Here is a 19,712-nt window from a genome sequence, read left to right on the forward strand (position 1 = left end):
TGGCTAATGAACCTAACCCGCACATCTTTGGATTTTGGGAAGAAACCGGAGCACCTGGAGGAAACCCACGCAGACACGGGGAGAATGTGCAGATTACACACAGACAGGGACCCGAGGCCGGAATTGAACTGGGTCCCTGGCGCTGTGAGGCAACAGTGCTAACCACTGTGCCACCATGCCACCCACTAAAGGGCATTAGTGATTCAGGCTTTTGTTTTAAATGACAATTCACAGTCACTTTTATCAAGACTAGCTTTGCATTCCAGATTTTATTAATTGAATTTAAATTAAATTCCACCAGCTGGCATGTGGTGGGATTTGAACTCATACCCCCAGAGCATTTGCCAGGGTTCTTGGAGTGCTATTCCAGTGAGATTACCACTCCACCACTGTCTTTGCAGGGGACTAAGTGTGATTTGAACAGTTTTCAGGATAGCAAGGGAAACCAATAGGTTGGATTAGGAGAAACTACTCATTGAAGAGTCTATGACTAGCAGGTCACAGGAAGCTTTTTCAAAAGCAATATTTAAAAAATAATTCTTGTTTGGAATTCTCGTCTACAAAAGGCAATTGACGCCAGATCAATTGTTAATTCTAAAACTGAGATGGATAGCTTTTTGTTACACAAAGTTATGGAGGGACACGCTGCAAAGGCAGGTATATGGAGCTAAGTGGCAGACTATCATGTCACTGAAGAACAGAATAGACTTGTTGAGCTAACTGGCCATCCCTATGAATGGTGGAGTGTTTTAAACAAAAAAAAAGCATCCTCACTAATCCGTGTTGTCCCCTTTAAGAGAAAAAAAACCCAGAGCTAGCAGCACTGTACATTGAGATCATGAGTTACCGAACAAAAAAAAGAATGTCGGAGGAATTTCTTCATTCAGTGAGTTGTCAGAATGTGAGCTCTCTGAGTGGTTGGATCAGACAGCATTTAATGGGAGTTTTGTTGCATATTTGAAAGGGCAAGGGAATGGAGGGGGAGGACTTCAAGGACATTGGAAAGGTGACTTTTCATTCTTTGTTTCAACATAGATTTTTTTTGTTTTTTTTAAGGCCAAATTTGCTTTTTTTATTTGGACTCTGAGTGGGAGGAGGCTCACCTATAAGGTAAAAACACCAGCATGGATTAGTTGGACCAAATGGCCTCCTCTGCACTGCAAATTCTGGGGAATGTGATTGTACATATAATCATCCTTGTGTGTTTGAGTCAGACTTGAAAATTGGTTTGGAGGGGAATTTAGCCACACAGTTATAGGCGTATAAGGAGTAGAGTAAGGGGCTGAGAACATAGCCTTGTGGGGCACCGGTGTTGAGGATGATCGTGGAGGAGGTGTTGTTGCCTATCCTTACTGATGGCAGTGTGTAGGATCCAGTCACAGAGGGAGGAGCCAAGCCCCAGGCCACGGAGTTTGGAGATGGGTTTTGTAGGAATAATGCTGTGGTAGGCTGAGTTGTAGTCAATAAATAAGAGTCTGATGTATGTGTCTTTGTTGTTGAGGTGTTCCAAGGTTGAGTATGAAGGAGAGGGTAAGGGGATTAGCAGGGTAAAGACGTGGGTTGTGGAGATAGGGCCTGTATGGGATGCTCTGCTGGAGAGTTGGTGCAGACTCGATGGGCCAAATGGCCACCTTCTACACAGTTGGGATTCTAAGATTCACTAGGGAAGGAAATCTGCCGTCCTTACCCGGCCTGGTCTACATGTGACTCCAGATCTACAACAATGTAGTTGATCTTTAACTACCCTCGAAATAGTGGGGCAAGCCATTCAGTTTAAGGGCTATCAGGAATGGATAACAAAAGCCGACATCCTATGACAGAGCATATTATAACCATAATATGAGTAAGCCTTGGAACCCAGATTATCATCCCAGTAAAACTACACTTCACTCCTTCCAAGGCTAAGATATCCTTCTTAAATGTGATGCCCATAATTGCTCACAGTATTCGAGGAGTAATCAAGTGCTGTATAGGGAAATAATTTACTCACCAGTATGGAATTCCAAATTGAGTCGTGCAGGTAACATGCCTGGAATCACTTAAGAAAAAAATTAAACGCTACAACATTGGGCCAGGGGTATGAAACAGATGACATTAGTTTCTGGATGGACGGTTTTGGACAGGCTGAATGTCCTTAACATCGAGTGGATGGATAGTCAGAGGCTTTTTCCCAGGGCTGAAATGGTTGCCACCAGAGGACACAGGTTTAAGGTGCTGGGGAGTAGGTACAGAGGAGATGTCAGGGGTAAGTTTTTCACTCAGAGGGTGTTGGGTGCATGGAATGGGCTGCCGGCAATGGTGGTGGAAGTGGATTTGAAAGGGTCTTTTAAGAGACTTTTAGATAAGTACATGGAATTTAGTAAGATAGAGGGTTATAGGTAAGCCTAGGTAGGGACATGTTCGGCACAACTTTGTGGGCCGAAGGGCCTGTATTGTGCTGTAGTTTTTCTAGGTTTCTATGTTAACTCATCCCGTGGGCTTGTCAATATTATTTGATGCTTTTTGTGGACACGAGTTGCCCATTATCCCTGAAAACAGCAAACGCTCACTCCCTTTCTCCATGAAACCACTAAGCTGTAGGGCAATGCTTAAAAAAAAATCACCCCACCCTGATTTCATACATCCCGCGACTACAGTTGTCATTCTGAACCGTCGCGGCACTGGTTTCAAGGCGCGAAGTTAATTTTCTTCCAGCGCACCACGGACCATTCTGTTCTTAAATCTCATCCCTTTTCCTGCCTCAGGATGATTCAGACAGGCTCTGAGTCACTCCTTCTCAGAGCTCATCCTCAAGTTGCCTTCTGCCAATTTAATAAATGCTGGGTGGTCTGCTGAACAAAATTAATGTTGTTAACAAAGCCCAAACTGTTAAATGATCTCAGCCCACTAACAAACAACACCAATCGTCAGCCAAGACCCACCTCCTTTTTGGTTATTTGAAATTTCCTGCGTCCGTTGCCTTGCCTGCGTTCTATTTTTGTTTCCTTGGTTCGATATTTTTCATTTCCCTTCTTTTCCCTGACTTTGTTTCCTAGGTACTTGCAGCCACCTGGTAGATACACCAGAGGTTGTTTGATGCATGACTGTCCGATTTTCAAATCTCCTCCGTATTAAGGTGAAGGGAGATCCACGCCAGAGGTCGGAACACTTTCCAGTTCAGACCTGAACATCAACCGGGTACCAGGGTAGAGTTAAGAGACTAGGAGTTAACAGCCTCAGAGTAAAAAGACAACCTTATGGAACTGAAATGAGGAGGAATTTCTTCAGCCAGAGGGTGGTGAACCTATGGAACTCATTGTCACACAGGGTCATTGAGTGTATTTAAGACAGAGATAGGGGGAGGCAAAAGCCTAGTGGTATTATTGCTCGACTATTAATCCAGAAGTTCAGCTAATGTTCTGTGGACCCAGTTTCAAATCCCATCACAGCAAATGGTGGAATTAGAATTCAATAAAAAAAATCTGGAATTAAGAATCTACTGATGACCATGGAACCATTGTTGTAAAAACCCATCTGGTTCACTAATGTCCTTTAGGGAAGGAAATCTGCCACCCTTACCTGGTCTGGCCTACATGTAACTCCAGAGCCACAGCAATGTGGTTGACTCTCAGCTGCCCTCGGGCAACTCGGGATGGACAATAAATGCTGGCCAGCCAGTGACGCCCTTGTCCCATGAAAAAAAAGATAGGTTCTTGATTGGCAAAGAGATCAAAGATTACAGAAAAAAGATGGGAGAATGGGGTTGAGAAACTTATTAGCCATGATTGAATGATGGAGCAGACTCGATGGGCCAAATGGCCTAATGCTGCTTTTATACCTTATAGTCTCATGGTCTTAATTGACAAATAAAGCACTGTCTCTTTATATTTTGCCCCAACAATTTGCACAAATTAAGGCAAAAGGCAGGAAGATCATATGGTGCATCGAGCCTTTTGACATAGTGTAATACCATTCCGCATTGATTGTTGAATTTATCAAACAGGTCCAGTGAAGAAGGCTAGTTACGCTTAAATTAGCCTTTCAATGGTATTAGCAAGATCAAACCTGCCACTTACTGTTGAACAATAAATAGTGAGATGTGCCAAAATGCACACATTATTTTTATTCACTCACAAGGTGTAGCAAGGATTGTATTTATTGCCCATCCCTTATTGCCCCTCAGAAGGTGGGAGGTGAATTTCTCTCTTGAATCACTGCAGTCCGCGTTGTGCTTATCATAAATAAAAACAGAAAATACCGGAAATACTCTGGAGTCGCGTATAGGCTAAACTTGATAAGAATGGTAGGTTTCCTCATGACAAACCAGTAGGCCACATGAATACCTTTCCTTACCAAATGTATTTACTTCACTGAATTTAAATTCCCCAGGTGTCGTGGTGGGGGTTTGAACTTACACCCCCAGATTACCATCCCTGAAACATAACCACTGTGCTGTCACAGTGCATGCTTCACATAATTCTGTTAGTTTAAATGCCTTAAGTGTGCATGTTCTGCCCTTAAGCTTCACTTCCCGATGTCAGAATTTCTGGTCACACTCTTCAAGTTATTATTCAACATTGAAAATGTTGACGTCTAATTGGTCAGGTCAGAAGAGTGAAAGAGCGAGAGACATGAATTCAGGGTTGCTGAAAACAGATCTCAATCTCCTGCTCTGAAATTCAACTACAACACAACTCAACAATTCTGAAGGCTGAAGGATGTACAAAGCAATGTTTGGATGCTACATTTTGGCCTAGCTCCATATCTTTTACAAATGATTCAGGCAACCAATATCGGACTGTTCATCTTTCCCTGGATGCTGATTTTAGACTCCTAGAGTTATAGAGTAATAGAGGTTTACAGCATGGAAACAGGCCCTTCAGCCCAACTTGTCCACACTGCCTCTTTTTTTAACCCCTAAACTGGTCTCAATTGCCCGCATTTGGCCCAAATCCCTCCAAACCCATCTTATCCATGTAAAAAAGACAAAATTGTACCCACCTCTGCTACTACCTCTGGCAGCTTGTTCCAGACACTCACCACACCACATGTGAAAAAATTGCTCCTCTGGACCTCTTTGTATCTCTCCCCTCTCACTTTAAACCTACGTCCTCTAGTTTTAGACCCCCCCCTACCTTTGGGAAAAGATGTTGACTATCTCTGTCCTCATTATTTTACAGACCTCTATAAGATCACTCCTAAGCCTCCTACACTCCTTTTCATGTAACAAAAATGATTAAAGTCCAACCCATACTCACAGCCAACTCAATGACTTGTCTACCCTCCCACGGATTTCCCCCAGTTTCAAAGTGGAAGCGATATACGCACAAATTATTTTGCACAGGAAGGGACAAACTTGACTCTCCAGAATACTACAACCATAAACTGGGTTTGGCTTATGGAAAATTGAAGGCATAAACTCATATATTCTATTGCAAAAGAGTACACAGCTCTATTGTATGAGTTAATTAATGTCTTAAAGCTCTGTTTGATCTGAGGCCAGAAGCAAGGGTGTGTCACAAAAAATACCAAGTAATGATTTTGTACTGAGATCCAAAATAAACAAATCGGTATGACCAGGTCAAGCCAAGTATCTTTCATCCCTCCTGTTCACCTGTGTTACTTTGAAGTTTAGTTCATTTGATTTTTGGCATGTTTTTCAGCAATAGAGACATCTCAAAAGCATCAGATTTGGACCAATTTAGGAATGACACTCATTCAAGTTATCATTTCTCAGTCCAACATGAAGTAAAAGATTCATCAGATTTCCAGCTTCAGTGCAAAGTTCCAGTTGGAGAGCAAGTTGAAACACATAAGATCTTGAGGATTCTTGACAGGGTGGATGTGGATGTGGGACAATTTAGAACTAGGGGGTCACTGTTTAAAAATAAGGATCCACTCACTTGAGACAGAGATGAGAAGATCTTTTTATTCTCAGGCGCTCGTGCATCTTTGAAACTTCCTTCTTCAAAAGGCAGTGGAAGCAAAGTTTTTGGATGTTTTCAAGGCAAAAGTAGACCGATTCTTGGGGGTGAAAAGCTACCAGGGGCAGACAGGAAGTTGTCGTCAGATCAGCCATGATCTTACTGAATGGCAGAGCAGGCTCGAAGGGCCAAGTGGCCTATTCCTGCTCCTAATTCATATGTTTGTAAGTCTAATCACGATCATGTTATCTATTACTAATGTAATCCACATCGGGGCCACTTAGGGAGAAAGGCAAATTCTACTTGGAAAGGTTTGACCCTGTCTTCCATCTCGAAATATACCATGAAGAGTATGGACCATTCAAATTCAGCTTGTCCGCTATGACTCTGAGTAATTTTTACAGATGCACCATAAACAGTATCCTTTCTATTTGTATCACAGTTTGGTATGGCTCCTGCTCTGACCAAGACTTCAAGAAACTACAAAAGGTTGTGAACGTAGCTTAATCCATCACGCATATCAGTCTCCCATCCATTGACTCCGTCTACACTTTTCAGAAAAGCAGCCAGCATAATCAGGGACCCCATGCACCCTGAACCCTTCCATCTTCCACTTCCTTCCATCGGGGAAAAGATACAAAACTGAGGTCACATACCAATCCACTTAAGAACAGCTTCTTCCATGTTGCCATCAGATTTTCAAATGGACTACCTTATATTAAGTTGATCTTTCTCATCACGGTGGCACAGTGGTTAGCATTGCTGCCTCATAGCCCTAGGGACCCGGGTTCAATTCCAGCTTCAGTTCACTGTGTGTGTGGAGCTTGTACATTCTCCTGGTGTCTGCGTGGGTTTCCTCCAGGTGCTCCCGTTTCCTCCCATAGTCCAAAGATGTGCAGGTTGGTTTGATTGACCATGGTAAATTGACCCTAGTGTTAGGGGATTATTAGGGTAAACATGTGGGGTTACAGAAATAGAGACTGGGTGAGATTATATGAAGTAGTCTTGTGCGAAGTAGAGTAAGTTTTGTCCTAAAGTCGGCGACAGACTCAACATGTCAATTTCATAGAAATCATAGAATCCCTACCTTGTAGAAGAAGGCCACTTGATCCATTGAGCCTGCACCGACAACAATTCTACCCAGGCCTTATCCCCACATACTTACCCCTCTAATCCCTCTGACCTACGCACCTCGGGACACTAAGGCGCAATTTAGCACGGCCAATGCACCTAACCAGTACGTCTTTTGGACTGTGGGAGGAAACCAGAGCACCCAGAGGAAACGCAGGCAGACATGGGAAGAACATGCGGACTCCGCACAGACAGCAACCCATGCCAGAAATCAAACCTGGATCCCTGGAACTGTGAAGCAGCAGTGCTAACCACTGTGCCACTGTTCACAAAGTGGGAAGGTATTCCATTCAACAGCACTGATAAAACTCACAAAGAGCAAAGAACAGTACAGCACAGGAAACAGGCCCTTCGGCCCTCCATGCCTGTGCCACTCGTTGGTCCAACTAGACCACTCGTTTGTATCCCTCCATTCCCAGGCTGCTCATGTGACTATTCGGGTAATTCTTAAACGATGCCAGCATGTCTGCCTCCACCACCCTACCTGGCAGTGCATTCCAGGCGTGAAAATCTCCCTCTAAAATCTGAATTATACCTCGCCCCTCTCACCTTGAGCCTGTGACCCCTCGTGATCGTCACCTCCGACCTGGGAAAAAGCTTCCCACTATTCACCCTATCCATACCCTTCATAATCTTGTACACCTCTATTAGGTGTAATAATCGCCTTCATAAACTCAAAAACTCATAATTCTTGCTGCGGCTGTATAGGGCATTGGTGAGGCCGCAGCTGGAGTACTGTGTGCAGTTTTGGTCGCTGCACTTGCGCAAGGATATTTTGGCCTTGGAGGGAGTGCAGAGGAGGTTTACTAGGCTGATACCGGAGTTGAGGGGGTTGAGCTATGAGGAGAGGCTGAATAAACTAGTCTTGTACTCGTTAGAGCTTAGAAGAATGAGGGGAGATCTCATTGAGACATATAAGATGATGAATGGGATGGATAGGATAGAGGTGGAGAGACTCTTCCCGCTCAGAAAGGACAGTAGGAGTAGGGGGCACAGCCTTAAGATAAAGGGGGGGGCGGTTTAGAACGGAGTTGAGGAGGAACTTCTTCACTCAAAGGGTGGTGAATCTCTGGAATTCTCTGCCCGTTGAAGTGGTGGAGGCTGCCTCGCTAAATATTTTTAAGACGCGGATTGATGGGTTTTTGATAAGCGAGGGGATTAAGGGTTATGGGGAGAGGGCGGGAATGTGGAACTGAGCCACGACAGATCAGCCATGATCTTATTGAATGGCGGGGCAGGCTCGAAGGGCTGGATGGCCTACTCCTGCTCCTATTTCTTATGTTCTTATGTGAAAATGCACCTAAATAATGAATCAGCACTACTGTAACAAGAGTACCAACCTGATGGGTCAAATGGCTTCCTTCTGTGCTATAATTCTTGGAATAAGAATAATCTGTTCAAGCAGCAATGCTTTGCACCTACTCAACAGAATCATTGCCATTGGAAACAGAACGAATCATTGACCCACACCTTTCTTTCATTATAACACTGGATTCTTCGCAGTCCATTTCAGTCACACTTCTAAGTTGAGGCAGTAAGACTTCAGCAAATTTCAAACTCTTGGCATTCTCCACCTTCCAGGAGAGGTGGAAAAATTAACATAGGGCCCTTGGGGTGTCAATCTCCCTTTCCCACTACTATGACGCCTTAAGTAATATCTAATTCCCCAAAAGCTGAGTTTGACAAGATTTCACACATCGTTACACATTGCGACATCAAATGGCTTGGCACTTGGAGCGGGAGGTCTAACCAGCTGGAGTCAATGCGAGGCGTTATTCTCAACACTTATTTGGAATCTCAGCTTCAATTTAATGCTGTTACTGCCCCCATCCCCCCCAACACTCCATTCCCCAAGGTGAGAACTTTAACCTGAACTTGGCTGAGAAACAGTTTAAACACCTTGTTAGAGAAAATTCTTGCTGTTATAGTGCTGAGTGCCATCCATCTGTTTACCCATCCAGTCCAACTAATTTTGAGTCACTCAGCATAATAAAGGCAAACACGAAGTGCGATAAAATGGTTAGAATTAACTTGTTGCCCCCATATGGGAATGTTTGTTTTCATCAACAGTTTTCTAAAAATGGGGGCTTACATTACAGACACACTGTTTATGGGATTGCTGCGTTTCAGGGCAGTGTCACAGGGATAGCACGGTGGTTAGTACTGCTGCCTCACAATGCCAGGGACCTGGGTCTGAGTCCCGGCTTGGGGCCACTGTCCGAGTGGAGTTTGCACATTCTCCCCGTATCTGCGTGGGTTTCCCCTGGGTGCTCTGGTTTCCTCCCACAATCCAAAGATGTGCTGGCATTGACCCAAACAGGTGTGGTGACTGGATGAATTCGACAATAACTTCATTGCAGTGTTAATGTGAGCCTTACTTGTGACTGATAAATAAACTTTGCTTTAACTTTAGAAATCATAGAATCCTACAGTGCAGAAGGAAGCCATTCGGCCCATTGAGTCTGCACTGACAACAATCCCACCCCACACCCTATTCCCACAACCTCACACATTTATCCTGTTAACCCCTCTAACCTACGCATCCCAGGACACTATGGGCAATCTAGCACGGCCAATCAACTCTAGCCCGTACATCTTTGGATATGGGAAGAATAGAAGGTTATAGGTGTGCCTAGTAGATAGGGACATGTTTGGTGCAACTTAAGGGCCAAAGGGCCTGTTTGTGCTGTAATTTTTCTATGCTTCTAAGAATACGGAGGAAACCCACGCAGACACAGCAAGAATGTGCAAACTCCACACAGACAGTGGCCCAAGACAGGAATCGAACCCGGGTCCCTGGAGCTGTGAGGCAGCAGTGCTAACCACTGTGCTGTCCTTTAGTTAGAGTAAAATGGAGGAATGAAGGGGGTCATATGAATTTTTTTGAATTTTGAATTGTTTTGAATTTTGCTAACAACAAGCCAGGGTGGTTTGGCTGTTAGAGCTTAAAAGGAGCTTGGGGGGGTGGTTTGAAAAAAAGGGGCAAAATATTTATACCTGTAAACAATGACCAGAGCATCTGTGCTGACAGTGGATAGACTCTTAACCTCCAAGTCACAGGGAGGAGTTAGAAACGTCACGTTTTGTAAATAGTTACAGTGTAAATTACCCACTTAATTCCAAAATAGAAAAGAGTAGGGCATCTAGAGAAAAGAGCTGATGTTTCGAGTCCAGATGACCCTTTGTCAAGGCTGTGACCAAATAATTGAGCTTTGACAAAGAGTCATCTGGACTCAAAACATAAGCTCTTTTCTCTCCATACAGATGCTGCCACACTTGCTGAGATTTTCCAGCATTTTCTCTTTTGGTTTCAGAGTCCAGATCCGCAGTAATTTGCTTTTATTTAGAACAGATAGGACCTCTGTCAAACAGCTCATCTGAAGGTTGGGGCCTCTGACAATATAGCACTCCCTCAGAACTGTACTGGAGTGACAGCCTAGGTTGGCACGCTCAAGGTTTAAACACACAACCTTGTGACCCAGAGGCAAGAGTGACACCAAATGAGCTATGGTTGTCTCTATCAAGGTTGCTGCTTTACCTGTGTTATACAACACAACCATTAGGTCTAAAGGCTGGAATTTATGAATTGGGATCCATTTTTAACAGACTGTGATGGGAGAATTACCATGTGCTTCTCCTAATTTTCCACCATATCAATCGTGGAAACCTGTGTTTTAATCATTGATAGAATTTCTCTACGAGTTCCATTGCTCTCGATCTGGGTGACCCAGTGTGGAAGACAGAGGCCACTGCGCAGTGCAGTATTCCAAAGAATGGCATCCACATGTTAACACTGATGAAATAAAAAGACATTCAGGCGTTTGAACATTGCAGAACCCTCATGCAAAGGCACAAAAATCTATCATTGGGTCAGTCATTTCTGGAAGTTTCATGATGAGCAGTCTGCAAAGCTGCCAACTCGCCTTGCCTTGCCTTAACTTGTTCCAGGGTAGGATGCCTAGCAGATGTCGAAGGCAGCAAGGGTGTAATTGTGATCCCTAAGCAGAGCTCATTGCAATGAGTTTGCCTTGCTGAGATTTCACTGACAGTCAGAATGATGTAACTGCTCCGTCCTGTCAATACAAAAACAAACCTCATTCCGCGGAAAAGGTCTTTCAACTTTAAAAAACATTGACTTGAACGGTCCAGAAAATGTTGGCAAACTCATTGAGGAGATACACAGACCATAAAATTGCAGGAAGTTCAAAGAGCTGTCCGAGGGCCCTTCCTATCGGTTGTAATAGCTTTTAGGGGCTGTTTTCATGCTTTGCCCCTGAGTAATATCATGGCCTATGTCATGATTAGCAACTTTTAAATAACAGGACAATAGATGAAGGCAGAGAGATAATTAAGGAACAGATTTTTATCATACTACATAGTGAAATTAAATGTAAATATGTTTTTCATACTATACATGCAGTACAATAGCAAGATTCCCCAATAAGGCCAATGATAAGTATAAAGCTTGACGAGAAACCATTAGAGTGACAAGGGTAATTTGTAGCCCAATCCATCACGTAAACCAGTCTGCTATCTATTGACTCTGTCTACATGTCCCACTGCCTTGGCAAAGCAGCCAGCACAATTAAGGACCCCATGCACCCCGAACATTCCCTCTTCCACCTTCTTCCGTTGGGAAAAAGATACAAAAGTCTGTGGTCACGTACCAACCAACTCAAGAAAAGCTTCTTCCCTGCTGCTGTCAGACTTTTGAATGGACCTACCTCGCATTAAGTTGATCTTTCTCTACACCCTAGCTATGACTGCAACATTGCATTTTGCACTGTCTCACTTCCTTCCCTACGAACAGTATGCTTTGTCTGCATAGTGCGCAAGAAACAATATTTTTCACTGTATGTTAATACATGTGACAATAAATCAAATTAGACTGTGAGAAGGTGATAATTGATACTGTTGGTTCCCTCATGACAATCCTCATTTCTGTTGCAAAAGACCTTTAACCTTTCCAGCAAAATGAATTGCAATTTCCAATGTTTTAGCAAGTTTTGGAATTCAGTGGGAGTTGCAAATTGCTGGCTAATTTGCCCTGCTATCCCACTTGGCCTCACAATCTCAAGAAACATCTTCCCTTCCACCTTTAAAAAATTGCTGCGATCGAGCTGTTGAAATGAAGTAAAGGTGGTTTCAGAAAGTTAGGCCATATATTTAACATTGTTAAACGGCCTTCTTAATGGTGATGTTCATTTTCCTGAAATACCATCCAACCTCTTGGGCCCAGGAAGGGAAGGATTAATTCTTTTTTCTCTCGCTGCACCTGATTCAACTTGAATTGACCCTACTTCCTTCTCAATCCTTAAATGATGTTGGTTTCAGGGACATGCCGTTGGCCCAGCCATTCACTATGGTCCTGGAGGCCGGGTTGCCCCCATTATCAATCACACTTCCAGCCATTTGCCGTGCAGAGATGTTGAGCTTGAAGACTGAGGCAGACAATACTAACTAACAGGAGTTGCCACGAGAGATCCAAACACCTCAGATTCAAGGACGTCAATATCTATGATATTCCAAAGCAAGACCATTTTAAGCAGAAGCTTCCGAATATATTTCAGAGGGCATCAATGTTCCTTTAAACTGTAACACCTTTACCCAACAAATGGTGAATTCTTGTTAAAGCCCATTTCAGAGATGGAAGGAAACTATGCAAACAGATCATTTATTGGTTTACAACATGTTATTGATATAACTTGTGTTGCAGTTCAGGCTCATAGGCAAGGTAATTTTCATAAGCAGATCGATGTGTCTTATGAATGGAAGCTTAGACGATAAGAATGGAATCAGCAGGACACAAGATTACGGGCAGGATTTTTCAGCTGTACCTGGTCTAAAACCGGATAATACAACCTGAGACAGACATTTGCCATGATCCCCATGGTGGAAGGGGCAGAATAATTTCCCTCTTCAAGTTACCCATTTGCCTTCACATTTTGTACCCGTGACTGACTATATGAGGCGCTTAGTCGTAAGTTGGAATCTTCCGGCAGTTCACGCCAGAGGGATATTCCAGTCCCACTGCAGTGAACCGAGATGTGGTTGAGCGCCAAATTCTCCGTCTTTGCTTGCAGTGGCGACAGGGAGTGAACGGCCAAAAAATTCCAGCCATATTCCCCTGGCTCCTTTAAAAGGATGGGAACACTGCCAGTGTTACATACTGGCTAAAACTGATGGTCACGTTTATTTGTAAGAAATATAATTATTCAGAAGCAAATAACCAAGGTACAGGAAAAGAAATCCTTAAGTTTCATAAAAATGATTCATCGGAATTCTCGGCAGAAGACAAAACAAGATCAAGGAAGTGTTCCTCCCATCCATATCCCCCAGTAACACCCCGCCATATCCCTAATTCCACAATTAAAGAGGGTTTTGTGCAGTTAACTAGTGATTTTTGTTTAATTTCACCAACCAACACGGGATTTCCATATCAAAGGTGTTTCCTGCTTGTGTGCAGTCAATCTGGCTCCACAATGAGACTGCATGTAAACGTGTAATAACAGTTCAAAATCAAGGCTAATTCCTGAAGCATTTAACTTATTAACATGCAATAACATTCCAGTAAATTGGCTGGAACAGACCATTCTTGCTAACATGTAAATATCCCAAGGCAATGTGTGTGTGTTCCCTTTAACTCTCCCACAAAGACTTTAATTTCAGCCAATTTTAAATTATTTTCCCATATAAGGTCATAAGAAAATGATGATACAGAGTGATAGTTTAAAGTTCAAGTTTATTTATTAATCACAAGTAAGGCTTACATTAACGCTGCAATGAAGTTACTGTCAAATTCCCTTAGTCGCCACACTCCGGCACCTGTTCGGGTCAATGCACCTAACCAACATGTCTTTCGGATTGTGGGAGGAAACCGGAACACCCAGAGAAAACCCAGCAGAAATGGGGAGAATGTGCAGACCCCGCACAGACAGTCGCCCCAGCCTGGAATTGAACCCGGGTCCCTGATGTTGTGAGGCAGCAGTGCTAACCACTGCGCCGCCTGGGTCTGAGTTTTATTCAGCAATATTTCATAGAATCCCTACAGCACAGAAGGAGGCCATTCAGCCCATTTGAGTTTGCACCGACCACAATCCCACCCAGGCTCTGTTCCCGTAACCTCACACATTTACCCTAACTAGTCCCCCTGACACTATGGGGCAATTTAGCATGGCCAATCCACCTAACCCACACATCTTTCAGATTGTGGGAGGAAACCGGAGCACCCGGAGGAAACCCACATGGGGAGAATGTGCAAACTCCACACAGACAGTGGAAACTGACATTTCTTTTCTCTTTTTTTCATTCGCTCCTGAGTATTAGCTGGAATCCTCTCATGAGAGGTGAATCTGACTGCAGCTTGACAAACAGACACTTGTAAAATAAGCTCTTGAAACTTGTCAAGAAATTGGTCATGAGGATGATTACAATCAATAAAAATACCAAATGAATTGTTAGTTCAAATGATTCGAACAGCAGGTAGTTGGCGTGAGGGATGAACAAACTTTTATGTTCTCAGTGTAATTTATGAACTCTTTATGGTTCCAGGCATGAGGAACTTCAGTTATGAAGATAGATTGGAGAAGTTAGGACTGTTTTATTTGGAGAAATGATGGAAGAGAGGAGGTTTGATAGAGGAATTCAAAATCATGAGGGATCTGGAGGGGGTGGATAGAGAGAAACTGTTCCCACTTGCGCCTAAGAAGGAAACAGATTTACAGCAACTGGCAAAAGAAGCACAAGCAACATGAAGGAAAACTTTTTTGTAACGCAGCGAGTGGTTGGCGTCTGGAATGTACCGCCTGAGAATGTGGTGGAGACTCAAGCATTCAAAAGGAAACTGCCCTGTTATCTGAAAAGGAAGAATGTTATCGTGTTATAAAGAGTTATTAAGAGTTATCGAGGGAAAGTAGGAGAACGGTGCCAAGCGAATGGCTCGTCTGGAGAACTAACGCAGACACAGCAGGCCACATGATCTCCTTCTGCGCTATAACAATTCTGTGATTCTATATTTAACAGGTTGATTAAAATAATACAAAAAGACTTTAAAGTTCCAGTGTCCACTGGCAATGCTACAAAACGTTAAGAGCACATAACCACTTGAGAAAAAGTCTCCTTAATTCCACGGATTATGAAGTTTATGCAGAGGTTAACTTTTGGAAAGAGATATTGGCTGGAAGTTTACCGCCTTGCCCAGGAATCGGAGCGAGTGGTGGTGCTGGTGGTGGTTGGGGGGGTGGGAGGGTGCTTGTTGACATTGGGTGAGATTTCAAGTTTCGGGATGAGTAGGGCTGTAAAATCCCAGCTGCCTTTTGCACATAGCAGCAGAAAGCGAGGGGCCACCAGAGGTAGGAGATCCTTGTGAACTTACTTGGGTTGAAAAATCCCACTGGGAGCAGCTGTGGGTGGAGTGGGGGGGGGGGGTTGCTGGGCATGGTGGCACAGTGGTTAACACTGCTGCCTCACTGCTGATTCACCTGAAGAAGAGGGAAACCCTTCGAAAGCTAGTAAGTTTACTATCAAATAAATCAGTTGGACTAAAACCTGGTGTTGTCAGACTTTTTACTGTGTTTACCCCAGTCCAACGCCGGCATATCCACATCATGACTACTATCGGCCTCGCAGCGCCAGGAACCCAGGTTCGATTACTAGCTTGGGTCTGTGTAGAGTTTGCATGTTCTCCCTGTGTCTGCGTGGGTTTGCTCCAGGTGCTCTGCTTTCCTTCCACAGTCTGAAAGACATGCTGGTTAGGTGAATCGGCCATGCTAAATTCTCTCTCAGTGTACCCGAACAGGCGCCGGAGTGTGGCGACTAGGGGATTTTCACGGTAACCTTATTGCAGTGTTAATATAAGACGACTTGTGACTAATAATAAATAAACTAAATCACGATCTAACTCCCAATGGGAGCAACAGCATTCGGCCTGGAGCAAGACAACCTTCACAGACCCCAGCGTGGCGCAGGAGAACTCTAGACATGCCCCCTTATGATGGGGCCAGATTGGGAACATCATTTTGAGGACCAGATTTCAAACAGCAGGTTTTAAAGTGAAGGCAGTGAGATCAAAAGGATCCCCGGCTATTATTAAAGCATGTCGACATTGCTTATTATTTTTATTTTGCTGTTTATTTTAGGCAGTTAATGCTATTTTTATTGGCCCATTTGAAGCGTAATTTTTAGTTTTATTTTTGTGATTAAAGATGTGCTTTATTTAATATGTATAAGTGAACACAGGCTTTGTTATGTGTTTGGAATCTGCGAAACCACTATTTAAAATCTGTATTATGTTATTATATAACTTTATGTGTGGCATGCTTAAAAGTGTTCCGGTGTCTTAATTTAGAATACGGAAGCTGAAAATGTAACTGGGATGTAGGAAAGTCAGAACTTTGAGGACCGAGGTTCGGATACTTATTGCATGAGTTTGAACTAAAGAGAATTCACATCTAGAACTGTGGAAAATTTAAACCATCATGGGTTAATTATTCGTATTCATCTGCCTTGTTTAATTGATTTATAATTATCTCATATTTAAATGCTGTGGTTTCGATAAAGCATCTGTAGGATTTTGTATTTAAATGTTAGCCATGATTCTCCCACCCTGCTGGGTTTATTTTTCGGCACAGTAGGCCGGGAGATTCTTATGTCAGCCAATTGGCGGGGTTCGACCATATGTTCCTGTCGCGATAGCATCTCCCAGCGCCAGATTTCCAGCAGCGTCAGCTCCGCGCCAAAAATCGGTGGGGAGACGCCAAGACCATTTAAATGGTCATTTAAATATAATTTAAATTTCATCAGCAAGCCCGGAACTGAAGTCTCCAGGCCCGCTAGCACCTCCCTCTCCCGCCAGAGTGGTTCATTCCAGCAGGGGTTACAGTAGCCCCCTTCTAATGGGGAGCTAGCGGCTTGACCCTGCTGGAGTGAACGGGGGGGGGGGGCGCAATCAGAGCCCCTTAAAGGGTCAGATGAGGGGGGGACTGACCTGGCACCATGGCAGTGCCAGCCTATGCTCCCTGGTATTGCCCAAGGGCTAAATTGCCAATGGTCACTGAGCATGGGGTAGTGCCAAGGGGGCAGGGCCTATGGGGGCATGGGCTGGTGGGGGGGGGGGGGGGGCATGACAGGGCGGGGGCCTGGTGGGCCAATCGATGTGGGTGGAGTCCCCGCTGCCACTCAGTGGGTGAAGGGGGGGGGGGGCAGTCTGTTGGGGGGATGTTTGAGATTGTGGTGGGTGGGGGGGGGGTCAGGACTGCAAGAGTGGGGACTCATGGGGCTTGGGGGGATAGGCTGGTGATCAAGGCGGGCCAATGGTGGTGGGGGGGGGGGGGGGGTGGGGGGGTGTTGCGGGTTGGGGCTGGTTCGGGATGGGGACCAGCGATGCAGAGTCGTGGGGCAGGCTGTGCCAATCTCGGTGCTGACAGATCGGCACATGCGCAGTGGCCCATTCAGCACTATGCTGTCAGCCTCTCCAGCAGGAATAGACCTCATCCTCTGAAATTGAATGATATTCACTCTGGTGGTCTCTGCAGTGCACAGAGCGTGGGCAATTCTTCTCTGAACTCCCACTGAAAAAACCAGCGCAAATTACTCCAGTTTTCGCATTGGCAAAAATTCCAGCCAATGTCTTTAGATTTTCCAACAAAGCATCTTTGGAATTTTAGAAAGTTTAATGGAAAACATTTATTAACAAAAATAATGTTGTAAATACAAAACTTTGACACCATTTTAGCATTTAAGTAAATGTTGAATTTCAGCAGCTGCAATATGACATTTCATTTAATTGCCCTGTCCTTTCCAAATATCTTGCAATTAAATATTGTTTTACTTTAACACAATATCCTGTTGTCATTCTGTAAACAAGGAGGAGATGGAAAAGAAGGGGTTGGGGCGAAGGAGGGTTGGGGCGAAGGAGGGTTGGGGCGAAGGAGGGTTGGGGCGAAGGAGGGTTGGGGCGAAGGAGGGTTGGGGCGAAGGAGGGTTGGGGCGAAGGAGGGTTGGGGCGAAGGAGGGTTGGGGCGAAGGAGGGTTGGGGCGAAGGAGGGTTGGGGCGAAGGAGGGTTGGGGCGAAGGAGGGTTGGGGCGAAGGAGGGTTGGGGCGAAGGAGGGTTGGGGCGAAGGAGGGTTGGGGCGAAGGAGGGTTGGGGCGAAGGAGGGTTGGGGCGAAGGAGGGTTGGGGCGAAGGAGGGTTGGGGCGAAGGAGGGTTGGGGCGAAGGAGGGTTGGGGCGAAGGAGGGTTGGGGCGAAGGAGGGTTGGGGCGAAGGAGGGTTGGGGCGAAGGAGGGTTGGGGCGAAGGAGGGTTGGGGCGAAGGAGGGTTGGGGCGAAGGAGGGTTGGGGCGAAGGAGGGTTGGGGCGAAGGAGGGTTGGGGCGAAGGAGGGTTGGGGCGAAGGAGGGTTGGGGCGAAGGAGGGTTGGGGCGAAGGAGGGTTGGGGCGAAGGAGGGTTGGGGCGAAGGAGGGTTGGGGCGAAGGAGGGTTGGGGCGAAGGAGGGTTGGGGCGAAGGAGGGTTGGGGCGAAGGAGGGTTGGGGCGAAGGAGGGTTGGGGCGAAGGAGGGTTGGGGCGAAGGAGGGTTGGGGCGAAGGAGGGTTGGGGCGAAGGAGGGTTGGGGCGAAGGAGGGTTGGGGCGAAGGAGGGTTGGGGCGAAGGAGGGTTGGGGCGAAGGAGGGTTGGGGCGAAGGAGGGTTGGGGCGAAGGAGGGTTGGGGCGAAGGAGGGTTGGGGCGAAGGAGGGTTGGGGCGAAGGAGGGTTGGGGCGAAGGAGGGTTGGGGCGAAGGAGGGTTGGGGCGAAGGAGGGTTGGGGCGAAGGAGGGTTGGGGCGAAGGAGGGTTGGGGCGAAGGAGGGTTGGGGCGAAGGAGGGTTGGGGCGAAGGAGGGTTGGGGCGAAGGAGGGTTGGGGCGAAGGAGGGTTGGGGCGAAGGAGGGTTGGGGCGAAGGAGGGTTGGGGCGAAGGAGGGTTGGGGCGAAGGAGGGTTGGGGCGAAGGAGGGTTGGGGCGAAGGAGGGTTGGGGCGAAGGAGGGTTGGGGCGAAGGAGGGTTGGGGCGAAGGAGGGTTGGGGCGAAGGAGGGTTGGGGCGAAGGAGGGTTGGGGCGAAGGAGGGTTGGGGCGAAGGAGGGTTGGGGCGAAGGAGGGTTGGGGCAAAGGAGGGTTGGGGCAAAGGAGGGTTGGGGCAAAGGAGGGTTGGGGCAAAGGAGGGTTGGGGCAAAGGAGGGTTGGGGCAAAGGAGGGTTGGGGCAAAGGAGGGTTGGGGAGGGGAGGGGAGGGGAGGGGGGAATTTGGACATTCTAAATGTACATTTTACATGCATCCTGACTGCTGTCTAATGAATCCTCAAAAAGAATCGTGAAAAAGGCCCCGATCTGGATTTGTAACCTGCCTCTTATTCTGTGACTGCATCAAAGCCTCAAAAAAACTCCAGAGATTTGAAGAAAGGACACTAGAAGTGTGAAGTACCAGCAGTGGAACATGGCTCCAGATTTTCAACGCGCGCTGGATTCTGCAATACCAATCAGACACCTTCACCATCAAGAACAGCTTAACCATCTACTCCTGCTGTGCCCATTTACCTCACTCCTGCCAGTTGTAACAGGACACCAAGGAGTTCCAATTTGTACTTTCCCCGCTTCTGTTCTGGAGGTAAAAGATGCGGAACACATAGTGACCAGATCACATCACAC

Source organism: Carcharhinus amblyrhynchos, chromosome 1 (genome assembly GCF_965287045.1).
Source record: "Carcharhinus amblyrhynchos chromosome 1, sCarAmb.v2.hapA, whole genome shotgun sequence".
NCBI classification, from domain to species: domain Eukaryota; kingdom Metazoa; phylum Chordata; class Chondrichthyes; order Carcharhiniformes; family Carcharhinidae; genus Carcharhinus; species Carcharhinus amblyrhynchos.